Below are 25,937 nucleotides of genomic sequence, written 5' to 3' on the forward strand. Positions count from 1 at the left end.
GTCCTGAAGACTGGGGTGTGAATACCAAATGGTACCCTGTTCCCTTTATAGTGCACTACTTTTGACCAGAGCCCTGTGGGAGCAGGGTTCCATTTGGGCCTCAGAGGAGTCTAGCAGTAGAAACTGAACTCCATGTAAGAGACTAATTGTTGGCGAACATATCACTCTCACTCACGTCCTGCTGTCGTTTGTTGATGCTGAAAGGGACACGCAATAAAGAATGATTATCCCTCAACTGAACCATTAATGGAGTTACTGAAGGACATAGCAGAACCCTTATCGGAGCGAAACGTTCAGGATCCTTCCTAAATTACACCCTGTTCCCTACATAGAGTGCACTGCTTTTGACCAAAGATTTCAGACCCGGACTAATTAACCTGTTTGTGTGCATGGAAGGAGGCAGCTTATCAACTCCTTAAATCAGAAACACTGTTCCGTTAATCATCATTAGTGAGAACATTCATGTCTGTGGGGGGACTAGCTTCATTATCATTATCGCCGCTATTAAAGCCTCTGCGCCGTTCAGAAGCCACGCCAGTGTCCCAATTGGCACCCCGTTCCTTTTAAAGTGCACTAGGCCTACAGTGCTAAAGTATAAAGTAGTGCACTGTATAGGTTACCATTTGGGACACAGGAGTCTGATTCAACCCCCAGCTGGGACCAGACTCATACAACACTATGTGGCCTACCAAGGGAGACACACACACACACACACACACACACACACACACACACACACACACACACACACACACACACACACACACACACACACACACACACACACACACACACACACACACACACATCATGAAGTGATAATGAGGTCTTATTATTGTACATTCCACCATAAGATGGCTTGCTCACACCTTTTTTTTTAACATGTGTGTGATTTTAAGCAAGTTTCACTGTTTACTCACAGGAGCATCGCTGTCAACATTGGAGTGCTAATACAGAGGGAATACAGGAGCACAAAACTTCCCGGAACTCTCAACCCCTCGTGAGAATCCAAGTATCAATAATTCAATGTACAATGTTCAATGCGCTTGACCAGATTGAGGTGTGTATTTAAAGGCCAGAATGGTTCGGGACGGAGATGAGGAAGGACCTCTTAGGAAGCATCAGAATGATCCGGACTGGAAGGAGTTTTGAAGGAGCATCAGACTGATCCGGACTGGAAGGAGTTTTGAAGGAGCATCAGACTGATCCGGACTGGAAGGAGTTTTGAAGGAGCATCAGACTGATCCGGACTGGAAGGAGTTTTGAAGGAGCATCAGACTGATCCGGACTGGAAGGAGTTTTGAAGGAGCATCAGACTGATCCGGACTGGAAGGAGTTTTGAAGGAGCATCAGACTGATCCGGACTGGAAGGAGTTTTGAAGGAGCATCAGACTGATCCGGACTGGAAGGAGTTTTGAAGGGAGCATCAGACTGATCCGGACTGGAAGGAGTTTTGAAGGAGCATCAGACTGATCCGGATTGGAGGAGTTTTGAGGGCATCGCTGATCGGATTGGAAGGAGTTTTGAAGGAGCATCAGACGATCCGGATTGGAAGGAGTTTTGAAGGCGCATCAGACTGATCCGGATTGGAAGGAGTTTTGAAGGAGCATCAGACTGATCCGGACTGGAAGGAGTTTTGAAGGAGCATCAGACTGATCCGGACTGGAAGGAGTTTTGAAGGAGCATCAGACTGATCCGGATCGGAAGGAATGTTACTGTTAAGAGGTGATTATCATGAGAGCAACAATTCCTCGACCTTGTGAATATTGAGCCAACAATTGAGACATATTTAATGTTCCCTGTTTCTTTGTGCCTCAGGCCCACTCAGATGAGTGGACAAAACCGGAATAAAATTAGGAGCGTTTGAGCGGAGAGGGCAGGCTGTCATCCCCTACAACAGGATAAACTACTTTTCCCCTTTAGTGGGATCTATTTCACCCTAACCCCTTTAGTGGGATCTATTTCACCCAAACCCCTTTAGTGGGATCTATTTCACCCTAACCCCTTTAGTGGGATCTATTTCACCCAAACCCCTTTAGTGGGATCTATTTCACCCAAACCCCTTTAGTGGGATCTATTTCACCCAAACCCCTTTAGTGGGATCTATTTCACCCTAACCCCTTTAGTGGGATCTATTTCACCCAAACCCCTTTAGTGGAATCTATTTCACCCAAACCCCTTTAGTGGGATCTATTTCACCCAAACCCCTTTAGTGGGATCTATTTCACCCTAACCCCTTTAGTGGGATCTATTTCACCCAAACCCCTTTAGTGGGATCTATTTCACCCAAACCCCTTTAGTGGGATCTATTTCACCCTAACCCCTTTAGTGGGATCTATTTCACCCAAACCCCTTTAGTGGGATCTATTTCACCCTAACCCCTTTAGTGGGATCTATTTCACCCAAACCCCTTTAGTGGGATCTATTTCACCCAAACCCCTTTAGTGGGATCTATTTCACCCAAACCCCTTTAGTGGGATCTATTTCACCCAAACCCCCTTTAGTGGGATCTATTTCACCCAAACCCCTTTAGTGGGATCTATTTCACCCAAACCCCTTTAGTGGGATCTATTTCACCCAAACCCCTTTAGTGGGATCTATTTCACCCAAACCCCTTTAGTGGGATCTATTTCACCCAAACCCCTTTAGTGGGATCTATTTCACCCAAACCCCTTTAGTGGGATCTATTTCACCCAAACCCCTTTAGTGGGATCTATTTCACCCAAACCCCTTTAGTGGGATCTATTTCACCCAAACCCCTTTAGTGGAATCTATTTCACCCAAACCCCTTTAGTGGGATCTATTTCACCCAAACCCCTTTAGTGGGATCTATTTCACCCAAACCCCTTTAGTGGAATCGATTCCACCCCAATTTTTTTTTGCTGAAATCTTTTCTCCTTGTGTTGTGGTTACTGTGGTTCCAACCTTTTACCATTAAGTGTCCTGGTGCTCCAAACCTCCAGCAGGTGGACTAGTCTGGTCTTTATGATACACACAGAGACAGCCAGGATGTGAATCACAGCGTCAATAGTCTTCCATCATACTGTCTCTCTCTCTCTATCTCTCTCTCTGGCTCCAGGATGGGTTTCTGTAGTGTTAAGGTGTTAGGGGAGGAGGGAGGGAGGGGAGGAGGGAGGGAGGGAGGGAGGAGGGAGGAGGGAGGAGGGAGGAGGGAGGGAGGGAGGAGGGAGGAGGGGGAGGAGGGAGGAGGGAGGAGGGAGGAGGAGGGAGGGAGGAGGGAGGAGGAGGAGGAGGAGGGAGGAGGGAGGAGGGGAGGAGGAGGAGGGAGGAGGGAGGAGGAGGAGGAGGGGGGAGGAGGGAGGAGGAGGAGGGAGGAGGGGAGGAGGGAGGAGGGAGGAGAGGAGGAGGAGGAGGGAGGAGGGAGGAGGAGGAGGGAGGGAGGGGAGGAGGGAGGAGGGAGGAGGGAGGAGGGAGGGGGAGGAGGGGAGGAGGAGGGAGGAGGGAGGAGGAGGGAGGAGGGAGGAGGGAGGGAGGGGGAGGAGGGAGGAGGGAGGAGGGAGGGGAGGAGGGAGGAGGAGGAGGAGGGAGGAGGGAGGAGGGAGGAGGAGGAGGAGGAGGAGGAGGGAGGAGGGAGGAGGGAGGAGGGAGGAGGGAGGAGAGGGAGGAGGGAGGAGGGGAGGAGGAGGGAGGGAGGAGGAGGGAGGAGGGGAGGAGGAGGAGGGAGGAGGGAGGAGGGAGGAGGGAGGAGGGAGGAGGGAGGAGGGAGGGAGGAGGGAGGGGGAGGAGGAGGGAGGGGGAGGGAGGGAGGAGAGGAGGGAGGAGGGAGGAGGAGGAGGGAGGGAGGAGGGAGGGAGGGAGGAGGAGGAGGGAGGGGAGGGAGGGAGGAGGGAGGGAGGAGGGAGGAGGAGGGAGGAGGGAGGGAGGAGGGAGGAGGGGAGGGGAGGAGGGAGGAGGAGAGGAGGGAGGGAGGAGGAGAGGGAGGAGGGAGGAGGGGAGGAGGGAGGAGGAGGAGGGAGGGGAGGGAGGAGGAGGAGAGGGAGGGAGGGGAGGAGGGAGGGAGGGGAGGAGGGAGGAGGAGGGAGGAGGAGGGAGGGAGGGGAGGAGGAGGGAGGGAGGGAGGGAGGGGAGGAGGGAGGAGGGAGGAGGGAGGAGGGAGGGAGGAGGAGGGAGGGAGGGAGGAGGGAGGGAGGGAGGAGGGAGGAGGGGAGGAGGGGGAGGAGGGAGGAGGGAGGGAGGAGGGAGGGAGGGGAGGAAGGAGGAGGGAGGAGGGAGGAGGGAGGGGAGGAGGGAGGAGGGGAGGAGGGAGAGGAGGGAGGAGGGGAGGGAGGAGGGAGGAGAGAGGAGGGAGGGGAGGAGGGAGGAGGGGAGGGAGGAGGGAGGGAGGAGGGAGGGAGGAGGGAGGGAGGAGGGAAGGAGGAGGGAGGAGGAGGGAGGAGTAGAGGAAGTCCGACCCCAAAGCTCAGGTGATGCCCCCCCCTCTTTCTCTCTATCTCTCTCGCACATCGTGGAGACGTTTCCAACAGTACTTACGATGAGTCATCTCGCTCTCCCACCAGCGCACACACACAAATACACACACACAAATACACTGCGTGGAGAATTCTACAGACAAGCTGCCACTCTCCTAAAGCAGAGGAAGATGAGATAATGTGTGTTAGCGTGAGATGTCTGAAAGAGGATTAGCTGCTGTAGGAATGACAGCTGAGTTAGTGATCCCAATAACTGGGATGATATTTAGAATGTCACTGGTCTCATGCATGTCATTAGATCACGTCTAGATGAATATATAACCAATTTCCATCTTCATACTATGTCATATTACATGCTATATACCGTCAGCAATACTGTGATTATCTATAGTAGTAGTAACCTACAGTAGGCTCTTCTCCATATACATTTACATTTACGTCATTTAGCGACTTACAGACTTACTGGCCCCCCGTGGGAATCGAACCCACAACCCTGGCGTTGCAAACGCCACGCTCTACCAACTGAGCTACATCCCTGCCGGCCATTCCCTCCCCTACCCTGGACGAATTGTGAGTAAACTATACTCTAGTAGGATATAGTAAATTATACTCTAGTAGGATATAGTAAACTATACTCTAGTAGGATATAGTAATCTATACTCTAGTAGGCTGTAGTAAACTATACTCTGTAAACTATACTCTAGTAGGATATAGTAAGCTATACTCTGTAACCTATACTCTAGTAGGATATAGTAAGCTATACTCTGTAACCTATACTCTAGTAGGATATACAGTGGCTTGCGAAAGTATTCACCCCCTTGGCATTTTTCCTATTTTGTTGCCTTACAACCTGGAATTAAAATGGATTTTTTGGGGGTTTGTATCATTTGATTTACACAACATGCTTACCACTATGAAGATGCAAAATCATTTTATTTTGAAACAAACAAGAAATAAGACAAAAAAACAGAAAACTTGAGCGTGCATAACTATTCACCCCCCCCAAAGTCAATACTTTGTAGAGCCACCTTTTGCAGCAATTACAGCTGCAAGTCTCTTGGGGTATGTCTCTATACGATTGGCACATCTAGCCACTGGGATCTTTGCCCATTCTTCAAGGCAAAACTGCTCCAGCTCTTTCAAGTTGGATGGGTTCCGCTGGTGTACAGCAATCTTTAAGTCATACCACAGATTCTCAATTGGATTGAGGTCTGGGCTTTGACTAGGCCATTCCAAGACATTTAAATGTTCCCCTCAAACCACTCGAGTGTTGCTTTAGCAGTATGCTTAGGGTCATTGTCCTACTGGAAGGTGAACCTCCGTCCCAGTCTCAAATCTCTGGAAGGCTGAAACAGGTTTCCCTCAAGAATTTCTCTGTATTTAGCGCCATCCATCATTCCTTCAATTCTGACCAGTTTCCCAGTCCCTGCCGATGAAAAACATCCCCACAGTATGATGCTGCCACCACCATGCTTCACTGTGGGGACGGTGTTCTCGGGGTGATGAGAGGTGTTGGGTTTGCGCCAGACATAGCGTTTTCCTTGATGGCCAAAAAGCTCAATTTTAGTCTCATCTGACCAGAGTACCTTCTTCCATATGTTTGGGGAGTCTCCCACATGCCTTTTGGTGAACACCAAACATGTTTGCTTATTTCTTTCTTTAACCAATGGCTTTTTTCTGGCCACTCTTCCGTAAAGCCCAGCTCTGTGGAGTGTACTGCTTAAAGTGGTCCTATGAACAGATACTCCAATCTCCGCTGTGGAGCTTTGCAGCTCCTTCAGGGTTATCTTTGGTCTCTTTGTTGCCTCTCTGATTAATGCCCTCCTTTCCTGGTCCGTGAGTTTTGGTTGGCGGCCCTCTCTTGGCAGGTTTGTTGTGATACCATATTCTTTCCATTTTTTAATAATGGATTTAATTGTGCTCTGTGGGATGTTCAAAGTTTCTGATATTTTTTATAACCCAACCCTGATCTATACTTCTCCACAACTTTGTCCCTGACCTGTTTGGAGAGCTCCTTGGTCTTCATGGTGTCGCTTGCTTGGTGGTGCCCCTTGCTTAGTGGTGTTGCAGACTCTGGGGCCTTTCAGAACAGGTGTATATATATACTGAGATCATGAGGCACTTAGATTGCACACAGGTGGACTTTATTTAACTAATTATGTGACTTCTGAAGGTAATTGGTTGCACCAGATCTTATTTAGGGGCTCCAAAGCAAAGGGGGTGAATACATATGCACACACCACTTCCCTGTTATTTACTTTTGCAAATTTTTTTAACAAGTTATTTTTTTTATTTCACGATTGAAATCCAAATAAAAATCAATTTAAATTACAGGTTGTAATGCAACAAAATAGGAAAAACGCCAAGGGGGATGAATACTTTTGCAAGGCACTGTAGTAAACTATCCTATAGTAGGCTGTAGTAAACTATACTCTGTAAACTATACTCTAGTAGAATATAGTAAACTATCCTCTAGTAGAATATAGTAAACTATACTCTAGTAGGCTGTAGTAAACTATACTCTGTAAACTATACTCTAGTAGGATATAGTAAACTATACTATGTAAACTATACTCTGGTAGGATATAGTAAACTATACTCTAGTAGGATATAGTAAACTATACTCTGCAAACTATACTCTGTAAACTATACTCTGGTAGGATATAGTAAACTATACTCTATTAGGATATAGTAAACGATACTCTAGTAGGATATAGTAAACTATACTCTAGTAGGATATAGTAAACTATACTCTATTAGGATATAGTAAACTATACTCTAGTAGGATATAGTAAACTATACTCTGTAAACTATACTATAGTATGATATAGTGAACTATACTCTAGTAGGATATAGTAAACTATACTATGTAAGCTATACTTCAGTAAGATATAGTAAACTATACTCTGTAAACTATACTCTAGTAGGATATAGTAAACTATACTCTTGTAGGATATAGTAAACTATACTCTGGTAGGACATATCAAACTATACTCTAGCAGGATATAGTAAACTATACTCTGTAAACTGTACTCTAGTAGGATATAGTAAACTATACTCTAGTAGGATATAGTAAACTATACTCTATTCGGATATAGTAAACTATACTCTAGTAGGATATAGTAAACTATACTCTGTAAACTATACTATAGTATGATATAGTGAACTATACTCTAGTAGGATATAGTAAACTATACTCTGTAAGCTATACTTCAGTAAGATATAGTAAACTATACTCTGTAAACTATACTCTAGTAGGATATAGTAAACTATACTCTGTAAACTGTACTCTAGTAGGATATAGTAACCTATACTCTAGTAGGATATAGTAAACTATACTCTGCAAACTATACTCTAGTAGGATATAGTAAACTATACTCTGCAAACTATACTCTAGTAGGATATAGTAAACTATACTCTGTAAACTATACTCTATTAGGATACAGTAAACTATACTCTAGTATGATATAGTGAACTATACTCTGGTAGGATATAGTAAACTATACTCTGGTAGGATATAGTAAACTATACTCTAGTAGGACATAGTAAACTATACTCTAGTAGGATATAGTAAACTATACTCTATTATGATATAGTAAACTATACTCTGTAAACTATACTCTAGTAGGATATCGTAAACTATACTCTAGTAGGATATAGTAAACTATACTCTGCAAACTATACTCTAGTAGGATATAGTAAACTATACTCTGTAAACTATACTCTATTAGGATACAGTAAACTATACTCTAGTATGATATAGTAAACTATACTCTGGTAGGCTATAGTAAACTATACTCTGGTATGATATAGTAAACTATACTCTAGTAGGACATAGTAAACTATACTCTAGTAGGATATAGTAAACTATACTCTATTATGATATAGTAAACTATACTCTGTAAACTATACTCTAGTAGGATATCGTAAACTATACTATGTAAACTATACTCTAGTAGGATATAGTAAACTATACTCTTGTAGGATATAGTAAACTATACTCTGTAAACTATACTCTATTAGGAAACAGTAAACTATACTCTAGTAGGATATAGTAAACTATACTCTAGTAGGATATAGTAAACTATACTCTGGTAGGATATAGTAAACTATACTCTAGTAGGATATAGTAAACTATACTCTAGTAGGATATAGTAAACTATACTCTATTATGATATAGTAAACTATACTCTGTAAACTATACTCTAGTAGGATATCATAAACTATACTATGTAAACTATACTCCAGTAGGATATAGTAAACTGTCCTCTAGTAGGATATATTAAACTATACTCCAGTGGGATATAGTAAACTATCCTCTAGTAGGATATAGTAACCTACACCCTGTAAACTATACTCTATTAGGATATAGTAAACTATACTCTAGTAGGATATAGTAAACTATACTCTGCAAACTATACTCTAGTAGGATATAGTAAACTATACTCTGTAAACTATACTCTATTAGGATACAGTAAACTATACTCTAGTATGATATAGTAAACTATACTCTGGTAGGATATAGTAAACTATACTCTGGTAGGATATAGTAAACTATACTCTAGTAGGACATAGTAAACTATACTCTAGTAGGATATAGTAAACTATACTCTATTATGACATAGTAAACTATACTCTGTAAACTATACTCTAGTAGGATATCGTAAACTATACTCTGTAAACTATACTCCAGTAGGATATAGTAAACTGTCCTCTAGTAGGATATATTAAACTTTACTCCAGTGGGATATAGTAAACTATCCTCTAGTAGGATATAGTAACCTACACCCTGTAAACTATACTCTAGTATGATATAGTGAACTAACTCAGTAGGATATAGTAAACTATACTTGAAACGTACTCTAGTAGGATATAGGACTAATGTAAACTATACTCTAGGGATATAGTAAACTATACTCTGTAAACTATACTCTAGTAAGATATAGTAAACTATACTCTGGTAGGCTATATTAAACTATACTCTAGTAGGATATAGTAAACTATACTCTGTAAACTGTACTCTAGTAGGATATAGTGAACTATACTCTGTAAACTATAATCTAGTAGGATATAGTAAACTATACTCTGTAAACTATACTCTAGTAAGATATAGTAAACTATACTCTGGTAGGCTATATTAAACTATACTCTAGTAGGATATAGTAAACTGTCCTCTAGTAGGATATATTAAACTATACTCCAGTGGGATATAGTAAACTATCCTCTAGTAGGATATAGTAACCTACACCCTGTAAACTATACTCTAGTATGATATAGTGAACTATACTCTAGTAGGATATAGTAAACTATACTCTAGTATGATATAGTAAACTATACTCTGTAAACTATACTCTAGTAAGATATAGTAAACTATACTCTGTAAACTGTACTCTAGTAGGATATAGTGAACTATACTCTAGTAGGGTATAGTAAACTATACTCTAGTAGGATATAGTAAGCTATACTCTGTAAACTATACTATAGTATAATCTACTATAGTAGGTTATAGTGAAATATACTCTGCAAACTATACTCTACTATGCTATAGTATACTATACTCTAGTATGCTACAGTAAACTATACTCTAGTAGGATATACTCCATACACTGTACTCCATTTATGATGCCAGCCATTCTTCTGAACAAGCCAGCCATAACCACCCTGTTAGACAGAAAGCCAGCCATAACCACCCTGTTAGACAGAAAGCCAGCCATAACCACCCTGTTAGACAGAAAGCCAGCCATAACCACCCTGTTAGACAGAAAGCCAGCCATAACCACCCTGTTAGACAGAAAGCCAGCCATAACCACCCTGTTAGACAGAAAGCCAGCCATAACCACCCTGTTAGACAGAAAGCCAGCCATAACCACCCTGTTAGACAGAAAGCCAGCCATAACCACCCTGTTAGACAGAAAGCCAGCCATAACCACAGTGTCGCCAGCCATAACCACCCTGTTAGACAGAAAGCCAGCCATAACCACCATGTTAGACAGAAAGCCAGCCATAACCACCCTGTTAGACAGAACGCCAGCCATAACCACCCTGTTAGACAGAAAGCCAGCCATAACCACAGTGTCGCCAGCCATAACCACCCTGTTAGACAGAAAGCCAGCCATAACCACCCTGTTAGACAGAAAGCCAGCCATAACCACCCTGTTAGACAGAAAGCCAGCCATAACCACAGTGTCGCCAGCCATAACCACCCTGTTAGACAGAAAGCCAGCCATAACCACCCTGTTAGACAGAAAGCCAGCCATAACCACACTGTTAGACAGAAAGCCAGCCATAACCACCCTGTTAGACAGAAAGCCAGCCATAACCACCCTGTTAGACAGAAAGCCATACTGATAATGTCTCCATATGCTGCTTTACAAGTCTGGCCAATTTGACACATTCTATGGAGTCTCTCCCCCCGTCTCTCTCTCCCTCTCTCTCTCTCTCTCTCTCTCTCTCTCTATATCCCGCTGTCTCCCTCTCTCTCTCCCTCACTCTCTCTCTCTCGCTCTCTCGCTCTCTCCCTCTCTCTCTCTCTCTCCCTCTCTCTCTCTCCCTCGCTCTCTCTCTCTCCCTCTCTCTCTCTCCCTCACTCTCTCTCTCGCTCTCTCCCTCTCTCTCGCTCTCCCTCTCTCTCTCTCTCCCTCACTCTCTCTCTCTCGCTCTCTGCCTCTCTCTCTCTCTCTCCCTCACTCTCTCTCTCTCTCTCTCTCTCTCTCTCTCTCTCTCTCTCTCTCTCTCTCTCTCTCTCTCTCTTTCTCTCTCTCCCTCTCTTTCCCTCTCTCCTTCTCTCTCTCCTTCTCTCTCTCTCCCCCTTCATGGTTTGTCCAGATGTCAGGCTGTAGTGTGGATTAAATAGAAACTGACTATTCCTCCTCTGTTTTATTCATATCCACCTACCTTTGTGTCTCCTCTTTCTGTGGTTCATTGTTTATATAGCTCACAGGATCTTTCACTTCCTCTCCTCAATTCTCCCTCCTCTCCTCTCCTCTCCTCTCCTCTCTCCCTCTCCCTCTCCTCTCCTCTCCTCCTCCCTCCTCCTCCTCCCCCTCCTCCTCTCCTCTCCTCTCCTCCTCTCCTCTCCTCTCCTCTCCTCTCTCCTCTCTAATACAGAGTACAGACTATTTCGGTCTCTCCCTCCCCCGCTGTCTCCATCCCACCCCTCCACCAACACCCCTGCCTGCCTCCCTCGCTGCTCCTCGACAGCTAGAAACTCAACAGTTCAATTTAAATCCATTACACCTAGGCCCTGGCAGAGTGGTCTCCATGGAAATGGTTACTAGACAACAATCTGTTCATGATATTCCTCGGCTCGCTCACGCTTCGAATCAGACAGAAGGATGCAGGCATGACGTGTTGGAGTCAGATTGTGTGTGTGTGTGTGTGTGTGTGTGTGTGTTCTGACGTCAGCACCGTGTCCTGTGTTATCTACCGTCCCTCAACTGTGACCCTCATCTCCCAGAGTACAGTTCAAACGCAGCACAGCATTTTGAAAAGGGAGAGATAGAGATTACCATCTACACCATTTTGTGATTTATTTTCAATTGGCAAAAAGATTTTAAATCTTGTCCATGAAATGAAGTACAAAGAAATCTACTGTCTTCATCCATGTTCTGTAGTATTGAAGGGAGATATGTGAAGGGCACTCAGGCCCTGCCCCGCAGCACTGTAGGTTGAAGGAGGTTGAAGTGACCTCCTGTCTGTCCCTTTCTATCTGTCTGCCTGTCTGCCTGTCTGTCTCTCTGTCTATCTCTCTGTCCGTGTGTCTGTCTGTGTGTCTGTCTGTCTGTGTGTCTGTCTGTCTGTCTGTCTGTCTGTCTGTCTGTCTGTGTGCCTGTCTGTCAGTCTGTCTGTCTGTCTGTCTGTCTGTCTGTCTGTCTGTCTGTCTGTCTGTCTCTCTGTCTATCTCTCTGTCCGTGTGTCTGTCTGTGTGTCTGTCTGTCTGTCTGTCTGTCTGTCTGTCTGTGTGCCTGTCTGTCAGTCTGTCTGTATGTCTGTCCATGTCTCTGTTTGTCTGTCTATCTGTCCCTGTCTGTCTGTATGTCTGTATGTGTGTCAGTCTGTCAGTCTGTCTGTCAGTCAGTCAGTCAGTCAGTCAGTCAGTCTGTCCCTGTCTGTCTGTCTGTCTGTGTTCATGTCGTTGTCCTTCAGGAGACAGCAGAGCCATAGTAAATCCCCTGCTCGTCTTCTGGACCGCAGTAAAGACAGCAGGGAATGCCAGCTCTGACCACTACACTTTACAAGGGAAGATTCCAGAGTATCTCCTATAGTTCAGCATAACCTTTATTCACGAGCAATAGTAAATCATTGTAATACTAAATCAAAAACCAACATCTAAGGATCAAACAAATATGTGAACAACTGCCCGGTGGAATATTAAAATAGAGAATTAAGCAGCATTCTGAATATCTGAATTTCCGCAGGCAGGTTTAGTAGATTTTATTCAAACAGTCAGGTTTAGCAGATTTTAAACAATTTATATTTCTTAGGACATGGCTGCATGCTCTCACCCTCTATGCAGTCTCCATTATAATGTCACTTTTACCATGACATTTCTCCAGGAAAGGTATGGTAGCTATCCAATAATGAAAGGTACGGTAGCTATCCATTAATGAAAGGTACGGTAGCTAGACATCAATGAAGGAGGAATTGATGTTGTCTGTGATTGTTTCTGTTGAATTGTGTTTTTGTTTTGTATGTTTGAAATGTTCTTGTCTGTATGTCTAAAACTGTACATGTCAACATGTTTACACAGGGCACAGCCGTAAAAGAGATCCAGGTCTCAGTCTGTTTTTCCCTGTTAAAATAAAGATTAAAAAAATTTATAATTCATGCTATCGGAACAGGAACAAGAACAGGAATAGGAACAAGAATAGGAACAGGAACAGGAACAGGAACAGGAACAGGAATAGGAACAGAAAAATGAACAGGAATAGGAACAGGAATATGAACAGGAATAGGAACAGGAACAGGAATAGGAAAATGAACAGGAATAGGAAAATGAACAGGAATAGGAACAGGAATAGGAATAGGAATAGGAATAGGAACAGGAATAGGAACAGGAATAGGAACAGGAACAGGAATAGGAACAGGAGCAGGAACAGGAACAGGAATAGGAAAATGAACAGGAATAGGAACAGGAGCAAGAACAGGAATAGGAACAGGAACAGGAATAGGAACAGGAACAGGAACAGGAATAGGAATAGGAACAGGAATAGGATTAGGAGCAGGAATAGGAACAGGAGCAGGAATAGGAACAGGAACAGGAACAGAAATAGGAATAGGAACAGGAATATGAACAGGAGCAGGAACAGGAACAGGACAGTGGTCTCCTCTTTGCTCCTATTACAATTACAGGCATCCAGCCATGCTGTGTAACTTCTGTGTGGTGGGGAACAGAGGGGAGAACAGAGGAGTCTGGGAGTCGTGACATTTGGGATATGGCTGGTAGAGGTAGAGAGCTGGACACAAGAAGAAGACACTTCTGCCTTTTACTGACGTGTGAATGTCTTATCACAGTGCTCATAATACTAGAGCCTTTCTTTTAAAGAAGCCCCTAGATTAAGCCTTTGCTACCCCGACTCACCCACAGAGCCCCACATGACACCTGTAATACCCCCACGTCAGCCCAGCCCAGCCCTGCCCCTTGGAGCATCCGTCATTCATGTGTGTGTAATAATCTTAGCTTAAGCCCATTCCAGGTCTGGGGAACGGTATCAGCGGCGCACCAGTCTAATTTAGGAAGTCTCTTGACATATGAAAGTAATCCCGCCTGGATTTCAATATTAATTGTGTCATTTTGTATTCAGAGAGGTGCCTTGGCACTATGAAAATAAGCAGAGTATGAACCCTGAGCGCCGCCAGACAACACTGGAGGGATTTAACTGATTCTTTAAACTATCATGAGAGAAAGAAAGAAGAGAGAGAGAGAGAGAGAGAGAGAGAGAGAGAGAAACAGAGAGAGAGAGAGAGGGAGAGAGAGAGAGAGAGAGAGAGAGAGAGAGAGAGAGAGAGAGAGAGAGAGAGAGAGAGAGAGAGAGAGAGAGAGAGAGAGAGAGAGAGAGAGAGAGAGAGAGAGAGAGAGAGAGAGAGAGAGAGAGAAAGAAAGAGAGAGAGAGAGAGAGAGAGAGAGAGAGAGAGAAGAGAGAGAGAGAGAGAGAGAGAGAGAGAGAGAGAGAGAGAGAGAGAGAGAAAGAGAGCGAGAGAGAGAGAGAGAGAGAGAGAGAGAGAGAAAGAGAGAGCGAGAGAGAGAGAGAGAGAGAGAGAGAGAGACATACATTAACATTCTCCTACACCAATGAAGGTATAAATGTGGCCGTTTGGAACATAAACTTTATATTTGACAAATTAGCCTCCTTGGCTAATCTTAAGAAACATAAGAGCAAACCAAAAATAATAGATCATGAAAAATGGTTTGATAATGATTGCAAAATTCTAAGAAAGTCATTGAGAAATATATCTAATCATAAACACAGAGACCCAGACAACAAAAATATACGTCTTCAATATGGGGAAACACTGAAGCAATACAAACACACCCTAAGAACAAAAAAGGAACAGCACATTAGAAATCAGCTAGATGTGATTGAGGAATCCATAGAATCAAACCACTTCTGGGAGAATTGGAATAAATTAAACAAACCACATCATGAGGAATTGGCTATCCAAAATGGGGATATGTGGAGAAATCACTTTGCAAACCTCTACAGCAATATAACAAAGAGCCCAGAACAACAAGATATACAAGACAAATTAAAAATCCTTGAATCAGCAGTCAAAGACTATCAGAATCCTGTGCATACCCCAATTACAGAACAATAATTATTGGAAAAACTTTGCACTCTCCAACCCAAAAAGGCCTGTGGTGCTGATGGTATTTTAAATGAAATGATCAAATATACAGACCACAAATTCAAATTGGTTATACTCAAACTCTTCAACATTATCCTAACTGCAGGTATTTTCCCCGATATTTGGAAGCAAGGATTGATCACACCAATTTATAAAAATGGAGACAAATTTGACCCAAATAATTACAGAGGAATTTGCGTTAACAGCAACTTGGGGAAAATTCTCTGCAGTATCATAAACATTTACATTTACATTTACGTCATTTAGCAGACGCTCTTATCCAGAGCGACTTACAAATTGGTGCATTCACCTTATGGGTTAAGGTAAGGGGGGGGTAGAAGGATTACTTTATCCTATCCCAGGTATTCCTTAAAGAGGTGGGGTTTCAAATGTCTCCGGAAGGTGGTGAGTGACTCCGCTGTCCTGGCGTCGTGAGGGAGCTTGTTCCACCATTGGGGTGCCAGAGCAGCGAACAGTTTTGACTGGGCTGAGTGGGAACTATGCTTCCGCAGAGGAAGGGGAGCCAGCAGGCCAGAGGTGGATGAACGCAATGCCCTCGTTTGGGTGTAGGGACTGATCAGAGCAGACTACATAATTTCCTTGATGTACACAACGTCCTAAACAGAAGCCAGATTATATTTGTAAAAAATTATCGTACAACAGACCACATTTACACCCTCCAGACTCTAATTGACAAACAAGTAAATCAAAACAAAGGCAAAATCTACTCGTGTTTTGTAGACTTCAAGAAAGCATTTGATTCAATTTGGCACGAAGGACTTTTTTACAAACTAATAGAAAGTGGTATTGGAGGGAAAACATATGATGTTATTAAATCAATGTACACAAAAAACTAATGTGCGATTAAAATCGGCAACAAGCAAACAGACTTCTTCTCTCAGGGACGTGGAGTGAAACAGGGCTGCCCAATAAGTCCAACACTATTTAACATCTACATTAACGAATTGGCAAAAACATTAGAAGAATCGGCAGCACCTGGTCTCACCCTACACAACACTGAAATCAAGTGTCTGCTGTACGCAGATGACCTGGTGCTACTGTCTCCCACTAAGGAGGGGTTACAGCAGCATCTAGATCATCTGCACAGATTCTGTCAGACCTGGGCCCTGACCGTTAATCTAAAAAAAACAAATATAATGATTTTCCAAAAAAGGTCCGGAAATCAGGATGACAAATATAAATTATATTTGGACACAGTTCTATTAGAACACACCAAAAATTACACATATCTAGGACTAAATATCAGCAACACAGGTAGCTTTCACATGGCTGTGAATGAGCTGAGAGACAAAGCAAGAAGAGCATTCTATGCCATTAAAAGGAATATTAAAATCGAAATTCCAATTAGAATCTGGCTCAAAATGTTCCAATCAGTTATAGAACCAATTGCTCTATATGGCAGCGAAGTATGGGGTCCGCTCTCTAATACTGAATTTACCAAATGGGACAAACATCCAATCGAAATACTGCATGCAGAGTTTTGCAAGACTGTATTGCAAGTGCAAAGAAAAAACTCCAAATAACGCATGTAGAGCAGAATTGGGCCAATACCCCCTCCTTATTCGAATAGAAAAAAAGAGCCATCAAATTTTACAACCATCTAAAAACAAGTGACCCCAAAACATTCCATCACACAGCTCTACTATGTCAAGAGATGAAACAAGAGAAGAGTCCCCTCAGCCAGCTGGTTCTGAGGCTCAGTTCACTAACCAAAACCAACCTCATAGAGCCTCAGGACAGCACTCAGAAAATCTGGCCCAACCAAATCATCACAAAGCAAAAAGAAAAATATATCACCTATTGGAAAGACACCACAAAAAATCAAAGTAAACTTCAATGCTATTTGGCTCTAAACAGACAGTACATGGTGGCAGACTATCTGACCACTGTGACTGATAGAAAACTGAGAAAAACACTGACTAGGTACAGACTCAGTGAGTACAGTCTGGCTATAGAGACCGGTCGTCACAGGCAAACCTGGCTGCCCAGAGAGGACAGGCTGTGCTCACTGCCCCCGGGGAGAGGTAGAGACAGAGCTGCATTTCCTATTACACTGTGACAAATACTCAGACCTAAGAGAATCTTTATTTCCCAAAATTATCATTCAGTACAAAGAATTTGAAACTATAAAAGAGGAAGAAAAAATCAAATATTTATTGGGTGAAAAGCCAAAATGTGCAATTTTGGCAGCCAAATATGTGTCCTCCTGCCACAACCTGAGGGACAGCCAGTGAAAAGTGTAATGTAATGTCAATAATATTTCCTGTTTTGTTTTGGCTTTCATAGCATGTAATGTGTCTTCTCAGTCATGTTGAGATTGGTCGACTACTATTGCTTTAATGTATTGTTATTCTCATTAATATTGTTGTTGTAGTTGCTGTTAATGGTAATCCCATTTCCACTACTACTATTATTATTGCTGTTGGTCCCACCATTTTTGTTATATGTATACTTTGACAATGTAAGTAATTTTACTTGCCATGTCAATAAAGTCTATTGAATTGAATTGAATTGAAATTGAATTGAGAGAGAGAGAGAGAGAGACAGAGAGAGAGAGAGAGAGAGAGAGAGAGAGAGAGAGAGAGAGAGAGAGAGAGACAGACAGAGAGAGACAGAGAGAGAGAGACAGAGAGAGACAGAGAGAGAGAGAGAGAGAGAGAGAGAGAGAGAGAGAGAGAGAGAGAGAGAGAGAGAGAGACAGAGAGAGAGGCAGAGCGAGAGAGAGAGAGAGAGAGAGAGAGAGAGAGAGAGAGAGAGAGAGAGAGAGAGAGAGAGAGAGAGAGAGAGAGAGAGAGAGAATAACTTTTCCCTGCTGCTACTGACGCAAGTTCAAGATGCAGCTAGGCAACGCTACACGCTACACGCTACACGCTCTGGTAAATTAACAACAGGGAGAATGGTACATCAAAACGTTTCTCAGGAGTCTTGTCATATTCAAGTCAATATGAACATCAATCAAACTTCAAATACTTCCAATACCAGCCTCATATTGCTCGCTATGACCATGGCTTGAAAAAGATTGAAGCTTACAATGCAATGCCGAACACAACAAGGCTCATGAAAGCTGCTCTGGATCTTCAGTGTCAATCCACTGCCTTTTACTGTCCGTCTCTGTCCTTCTGTTACTGTACCCAGGCCATGACCCTAGCAGGCAGAGGTCAGAGCAGTATATTGATTGAGGACTAGATGGTATACAGCTACGAACAGAATTGACTTTTCATAGCAGGTTAGGTGAATTTACGCAGCAGGTTAGGTTAATTAACGTAGCAGTTTAGGAGAATTAGGTTAAGGTTAGGAAAATGGTTAGGGTTAATTAAAATGCTAAAATTCTCCCTGTAACGATAGAAAAATGAAGATTTACGCGTCACCCCTTCCGTCCGTAGCTGTATACCATCTAGTCACAACCCCATATATTTAGAGAGTTGGGCAGATTTAGAATTCTGAATATTAATAATATGCCATTTAGCAGACGCTTTCATCCAAAGCCACTTACAGTCATGCGTGCATAATTTTTTTTGGTGTATGGGTGGTCCCGGGGATCGAACCCACTACCTTGGCGTTACAAGCGCCGTGCTCTACCAGCTGAGCTACAGAGGACCACGTATTGTTCTAATCCTAGACATTCAGTTGAATAGCTTTGTTTAAATATTCCATATGTAATGTTTAATGGGGGGCTAACATGGCTGCCATAGAACGTTGAGGTGTCGTGTAAATACATCATAATGCAGAAATGTCACTGTTCCAATTCTCCCCCCCAAAAATGGCTTCTGGCAGAGGTTAAAGGCGCTTACAGATGAGGCAAAGGTCTCATCATAGACTTCAACGGGAGTAGGGCGGCGGGCGGCAAAACACAAGCAGTTTTGCAAGCGGTGCGGTTTGTGGTGCTCACGCCCGTGAGCGTGATGGTATCAATAACAAGATAGAAATTAGCTGAAACCGAGCCACCGACGATTCCCCACATGGCAGCTTCTTGTCATTTTTTTCTAGCTATCTGGCCATCCAGAATCACAACAACACACAGCCTTCTGCCCCATCGAAGCCTTCTGCCCCATCGAAGCCTTCTGCCCCATAGAAGCCTTCTGCCCCATCGAAGCCTTCTGCCCCATCGAAGCCTTCTGCCCCATAGAAGCCTTCTGCCCCATCGAAGCCTTCTGCCAGAAGGGATGTAACCCTACTGTTGGGGGTGTAATAAAATGAATTAGCACTGCCTGGAGGAACTCTAAATGACTCCTATTGAATCAATTAGCACTGCCTGGAGGAACTCTAAATGACTCCTATTGAATCAATTAGCAGGGCCTGGAGGATCTCTAAATGACTCCTATTGAATCAATTAGCAGGGCCTGGAGGATCTCTAAATGACTCCTATTGAATCAATTAGCAGGGCCTGGAGGATCTCTAAATGACTCCTATTGAATCAATTAGCAGGGCCTGGAGGATCTCTAAATGACTCCTATTGAATCAATTAGCAGGGCCTGGAGGATCTCTAAATGACTCCTATTGAATCAATTAGCAGGGCCTGGAGGATCTCTAAATGACTCCTATTGAATCAATTAGCAGGGCCTGGAGGATCTCTAAATGACTCCTATTGAATCAATTAGCAGCCTAATTGGTCTAAGTTAAAGACACAGTTTCCTTATCAGCAGCCATTAAGGACATCGGGACGGAGGTATGGGGCTTCCTATAGACGGGTTAGCTGACAACGTCATGAAAACGATGGGGCAGAAGGCTTCTATGGGGCAGAAGGCTTCTATGGGGCAGAAGGCTTCTATGGGGCAGAAGGCTTCTATGGGGCAGAAGGCTTCTATGGGGCAGAAGGCTTCTATGGGGCAGAAGGCTTCTATGGGGCAGAAGGCTTCTATGGGGCAGAAGGCTTCTATGGGGCAGAAGGCTTCTATGGGGCAGAAGGCTTCTATGGGGCAGAAGGTTCTATGGGGCAGAAGGCTTCTATGGGGCAGAAGGCTTCTATGGGGCAGAAGGCTTCTATGGGGCAGAAGGCTTCTATGGGGCAGAAGGCTTCGATGGGGCAGAAGGCTTCTATGGGGCAGAAGGTTCTATGGGGCAGAAGGCTTCTATGGGGCAGAAGGCTTCTATGGGGCAGAAGGCTTCTATGGGGCAGAAGGCTTCTATGGGGCAGAAGGTTCTATGGGGCAGAAGGCTTCTATGGGGCAGAAGGCTTCTATGGGGCAGAAGGCTTCTATGGGGCAGAAGGCTTCTATGGGGCAGAAGGCTTCGATGGGGCAGAAGGCTTCTATGGGGCAGAAGGCTTCTATGGGGCAGAAGGTTTCTATGGGGCAGAAGGTTTCTATGGGGCAGAAGGCTTCGATGGGGCAGAAAGGCTTCTATGGGGCAGAAGGCTTCTATGGGGCAGAAGGCTTCTATGGGGCAGAAGGTTTCTATGGGGCAGAAGGTTTCTATGGGGCAGAAGGCTTCGATGGGGCAGAAGGCTTCTATGGGGCAGAAGGCTTCTATGGGGCAGAAGGCTTCTATGGGGCAGAAGGCTGTGTGTTGTTGTGATTCTGGATGGCCAGATAGCTAGAAAAAAATGACAAGAAGCTGCCATGTGGGGAATCGTCGGTGGCTCGGTTTCAGCTAATTTTATCTTGTTATTGATACCATGTCTTGTTTTGAGGTGTTTTGACTGATATCACTTCTATGCTAATATGGTAAAAACAATTCAGTAGCTAGCTAGCTAACCAACACCTGTAAGGATGTATTTGAGAAAACAACAAGTGCTCATTGTGCAAATGTATTTATGTTTTCAATAAACATTGGAGAGGAAATATAGTCTACATGTTGTCAACAATCTAAGCCAACCCCCGTCTGTTTTGCCCCATAGTTGCGCACGCGTCGGTTTTGTTTACGGGTTAGACTGGAGCTGATTTATCTGGATCAGACAGACAGGCAGGTAGACAGCCAGACAGACAGAGAAGCAGTCAGACAGACAGAAAGACAGAGAGGCACTCAGACAGAAAGACAGACAGACAGGGATTTAAACCTACTGTAGGGGGCAGGGCGTGTTATGACAGCAGGGTTGACAGACAGATAGACAGGCAGGCAGGTAGACAGAGAGGCAGACAGAGAGACAGAGACAGACAGACAGAGAGGGAAACAGACAGGCAGACAGACAAACAGGCAGACAAACAGGCAGAGAGACAGAGAGGCAAACATGGTATAATCTGTCAGTCTGTCTGTCTGTCTGCCTGTCTCTCTGTCTGCCTGTCTGTTTCCCTCTCTGTCTGTCTGTCTCTTTCTCTCTGACTGCCTCTCTGTCTCTCTGTCTGCCTCTCTGTCTACCTGCCTGCCTGTCTATCTGTCTGTCAACCCTGCTGTCATAACACGCCCTGCCCCCTACAGTAGGTTTAAATCCCTGTCTGTCTGTCTTTCTGTCTGAGTGCCTCTCTGTCTTTCTGTCTGTCTGACTGCTTCTCTGTCTGTCTGGCTGTCTACCTGCCTGTCTGTCTGATCCAGATAAATCAGCTCCAGTCTAACCCGTAAACAAAACCGACGCGTGCGCAATTATGGGGCAAAACAGACGGGGGTTGGCTTAGATTGTTGACAACATGTAAACTGTATTTCCTCTCCAATGTTTATTGAAAATATAAATACATTTGCACAATGAGCACTTGTTGTTTTCTCAAATACATCCTTACAGGTGTTGGTTAGCTAGCTAGCTACTGAATTGTTTTTGCCATATTAGCATAGAAGTGACATCAGTCAAAACACCTCAAAACAAGACATGGTATCAATAACAAGATAAAATTAGCTGAAACCGAGCCACCTACGATTCCCCACATGGCAGCTTCTTGTCATTTTTTTCTAGCTATCTGGCCATCCAGAATCACAACAACACACAGCCTTCTGCCCCATAGAAGCCTTCTGCCCCATAGAAGCCTTCTGCCCCATAGAAGCCTTCTGCCCCATAGAAGCCTTCTGCCCCATAGAAGCCTTCTGCCCCATAGAAGCCTTCTGCCCCATAGAAGCCTTCTGCCCCATAGAAGCCTTCTGCCCCATAGAAGCCTTCTGCCCCATAGAAGCCTTCTGCCCCATAGAAGCCTTCTGCCCCATAGAAGCCTTCTGCCCCATAGAAGCCTTCTGCCCCATCGAAGCCTTCTGCCCCATAGAAGCCTTCTGCCCCATAGAAGCCTTCTGCCCCATAGAAGCCTTCTGCCCCATAGAAGCCTTCTGCCCCATAGAAGCCTTCTGCCCCATAGAAGCCTTCTGCCCCATCGTTTTCATGACGTTGTCAGCTAACCCGTCTATAGGAAGCCCCATACCTCCGTCCCGATGTCCTTAATGGCTGCTGATAAGGAAACTGTGTCTTTAACTTAGACCAATTAGGCTGCTAATTGATTCAATAGGAGTCATTTAGAGATCCTCCAGGCCCTGCTAATTGATTCAATAGGAGTCGTTTAGAGATCCTCCAGGCCCTGCTAATTGATTCAATAGGAGTCGTTTAGAGATCCTCCAGGCCCTGCTAATTGATTCAATAGGAGTCATTTAGAGATCCTCCAGGCTCTGCTAATTGATTCAATAGGAGTCATTTAGAGATCCTCCAGGCCCTGCTAATTGATTCAATAGGAGTCGTTTAGAGTTCCTCCAGGCACTGGGTGGAGTTGATGGAGTACCTTACACCAATGGTTCTCAAACCTCTCCTCTCCCAGACGTTTCAGTTTTGTTGTAACCCTGAACTAGCTCAGCTGATTCACCTAGTCAAGGGCTTGAGGATTAGTTGACAAGTTTAATCAGGTCTGCTAACTCTGGAATAGTTAAAATACAAGAAACTGCTTGGGGTCCCAGAGGAGAGGTTTGAGAACCACTGGCCTTAGCCCACTGTAGAGACATGGGATGTGTCTGTAATGACAACACTATATAGGGAATAGGGTGCCATTTCAGAGGGAATAGGGTGCCATTTCAGAGGGAATAGGGTGCCATTTCAGAGGGAATAGGGTGCCATTTCAGAGGGAATAGGGTGCCATTTCAGAGGGAATAGGGTGCCATTTCAGAGGGAGCCATGGAACCTCTGAGCCTGGGCTATGAGCTATGAGTAGTGGAACCTCTGAGCCTGGGCTATGAGCTATGAGTAGTGGAACCTCTGAGCCTGGGATATGAGCTATGAGTAGTGGAACCTCTGAGCCTGGGATATGAGCTATGAGTAGTGGAACCTCTGAGCCTGAGCTATGAGCTATGAGTAGTGGAACCTCTGAGCCTGGGCTATGAGCTATGAGTAGTGGAACCTCTGAGCCTGGGCTATGAGCTATGAGTAGTGGAACCTCTGAGCCTGGGATATGAGCTATGAGTAGTGGAACCTCTGAGCCTGGGATATGAGCTATGAGTAGTGGAACCTCTGAGCCTGGGCTATGAGCTATGAGTAGTGGAACCTCTGAGCCTGGGCTATGAGCTATGAGTAGTGGAACCTCTGAGCCTGGGATATGAGCTATGAGTAGTGGAACCTCTGAGCCTGGGATATGAGCTATGAGTAGTGGAACCTCTGAGCCTGGGCTATGAGCTATGAGTAGTGGAACCTCTGAGCCTGTGATATGAGCTATGAGTAGTGGAACCTCTGAGCCTGGGCTATGAGCTATGAGTAGTGGAACCTCTGAGCCTGGGATATGAGCTATGAGTAGTGGAACCTCTGAGCCTGGGCTATGAGCTATGAGTAGTGGAACCTCTGAGCCTGGGCTATGAGCTATGAGTAGTGGAACCTCTGAGCCTGGGCTATGAGCTATGAGTAGTGGAACCTCTGAGCCTGGGATATGAGCTATGAGTAGTGGAACCTCTGAGCCTGGGATATGAGCTATGAGTAGTGGAACCTCTGAGCCTGGGCTATGAGCTATGAGTAGTGGAACCTCTGAGCCTGGGCTATGAGCTATGAGTAGTGGAACCTCTGAGCCTGGGCTATGAGCTATGAGTAGTGGAACCTCTGAGCCTGGGATATGAGCTATGAGTAGTGGAACCTCTGAGCCTGGGCTATGAGCTATGAGTAGTGGAACCTCTGAGCCTGGGATATGAGCTATGAGTAGTGGAACCTCTGAGCCTGGGCTATGAGCTATGAGTAGTGGAACCTCTGAGCCTGGGATATGAGCTATGAGTAGTGGAACCTCTGAGCCTGGGCTATGAGCTATGAGTAGTGGAACCTCTGAGCCTGGGATATGAGCTATGAGTAGTGGAACCTCTGAGCCTGGGCTATGAGCTATGAGTAGTGGAACCTCTGAGCCTGGGATATGAGCTATGAGTAGTGGAACCTCTGAGCCTGGGCTATGAGCTATGAGTAGTGGAACCTCTGAGCCTGGGCTATGAGCTATGAGTAGTGGAACCTCTGAGCCTGGGCTATGAGCTATGAGTAGTGGAACCTCTGAGCCTGGGATATGAGCTATGAGTAGTGGAACCTCTGAGCCTGTCTGGGCTATGAGTAGTGGAACCTCTGAGCCTGGGATATGAGCTATGAGTAGTGGAACCTCTGAGCCTGGGATATGAGCTATGAGTAGTGGAACCTCTGAGCCTGTCTGGGCTATGAGTAGTGGAACCTCTGAGCCTGGGATATGAGCTATGAGTAGTGGAACCTCTGAGCCTGGGCTATGAGCTATGAGTAGTGGAACCTCTGAGCCTGGGATATGAGCTATGAGTAGTGGAACCTCTGAGCCTGGGCTATGAGCTATGAGTAGTGGAACCTCTGAGCCTGGGCTATGAGCTATGAGTAGTGGAACCTCTGAGCCTGGGCTATGAGCTATGAGTAGTGGAACCTCTGAGCCTGGGCTATGAGCTATGAGTAGTGGAACCTCTGAGCCTGGGCTATGAGCTATGAGTAGTGGAACTGAGCCTGGGCTATGAGCTATGAGTAGTGGAACCTCTGAGCCTGGGCTATGAGCTATGAGTAGTGGAACAAAGACAGAGAGGAGGGCCTGACTGTATGCAACCTTTACAAAGATTACAACAAATCCTAAAATAAACTAATCCTAAAATAAACTAATTCTGAAATAGTAATGCCAAAATATAAATGCAGTATATGTATTAGGTATAAAGTTGAATGCAGTATAGGTATTAGGTATGAAGTTGAATATTGAGAGACACTTTGATCTGTCCTAAAGTCAATTTGATCTGTCCTAACGTCACTTTGATCTGTCCTAAAGTCAATTTGATCTGTCCTAAAGTCACTTTGATCTGTCCTAAAGTCACTTTGATCTGTCCTAAAGTCAATTTGATCTTTCCTAACGTCACTTTGATCTGTCCTAAAGTCACTTTGATCTGTCCTAAAGTCAATTTGATCTGTCCTAAAGTCACTTTGATCTGTCCTAAAGTCACTTTGATCTGTCCTAAAGTCACTTTGATCTGTCCTAAAGTCAATTTGATCTGTCCTAAAGTCACTTTGATCTGTCCTAAAGTCAATTTGATCTGTCCTAAAGTCAATTTGATCTGTCCTAAAGTCACTTTGATCTGTCCTAAAGTCACTTTGATCTGTCCTAAAGTCACTTTGATCTGTCCTAAAGTCATGGAATACCTGGAATAGTATAAAGTAATCCTTCTACCCCCACCCCCCCAAAAAAAAGTGGTTGTCCCACTGGCTATCATAAGGTGAATGCACCAATTTGTAAGTCGCTCTGGATAAGAGTGTCTGCTAAATGATGTAAATGTAAATGTAAATGA

General features: G+C 44.5%; 1 protein-coding gene across 2 annotated transcripts in view; it reads right to left on the minus strand.

The window, feature by feature from the left end:
• The window catches only part of slc8a3 (solute carrier family 8 member 3), a 158,912-nt gene that overhangs the window by 24,433 nt on the left and 108,542 nt on the right, over positions 1-25,937 (minus strand). The window lies entirely within an intron of this gene.

The sequence above is a fragment of the Coregonus clupeaformis genome, chromosome 29, assembly GCF_020615455.1.
Source record: "Coregonus clupeaformis isolate EN_2021a chromosome 29, ASM2061545v1, whole genome shotgun sequence".
NCBI classification, from domain to species: domain Eukaryota; kingdom Metazoa; phylum Chordata; class Actinopteri; order Salmoniformes; family Salmonidae; genus Coregonus; species Coregonus clupeaformis.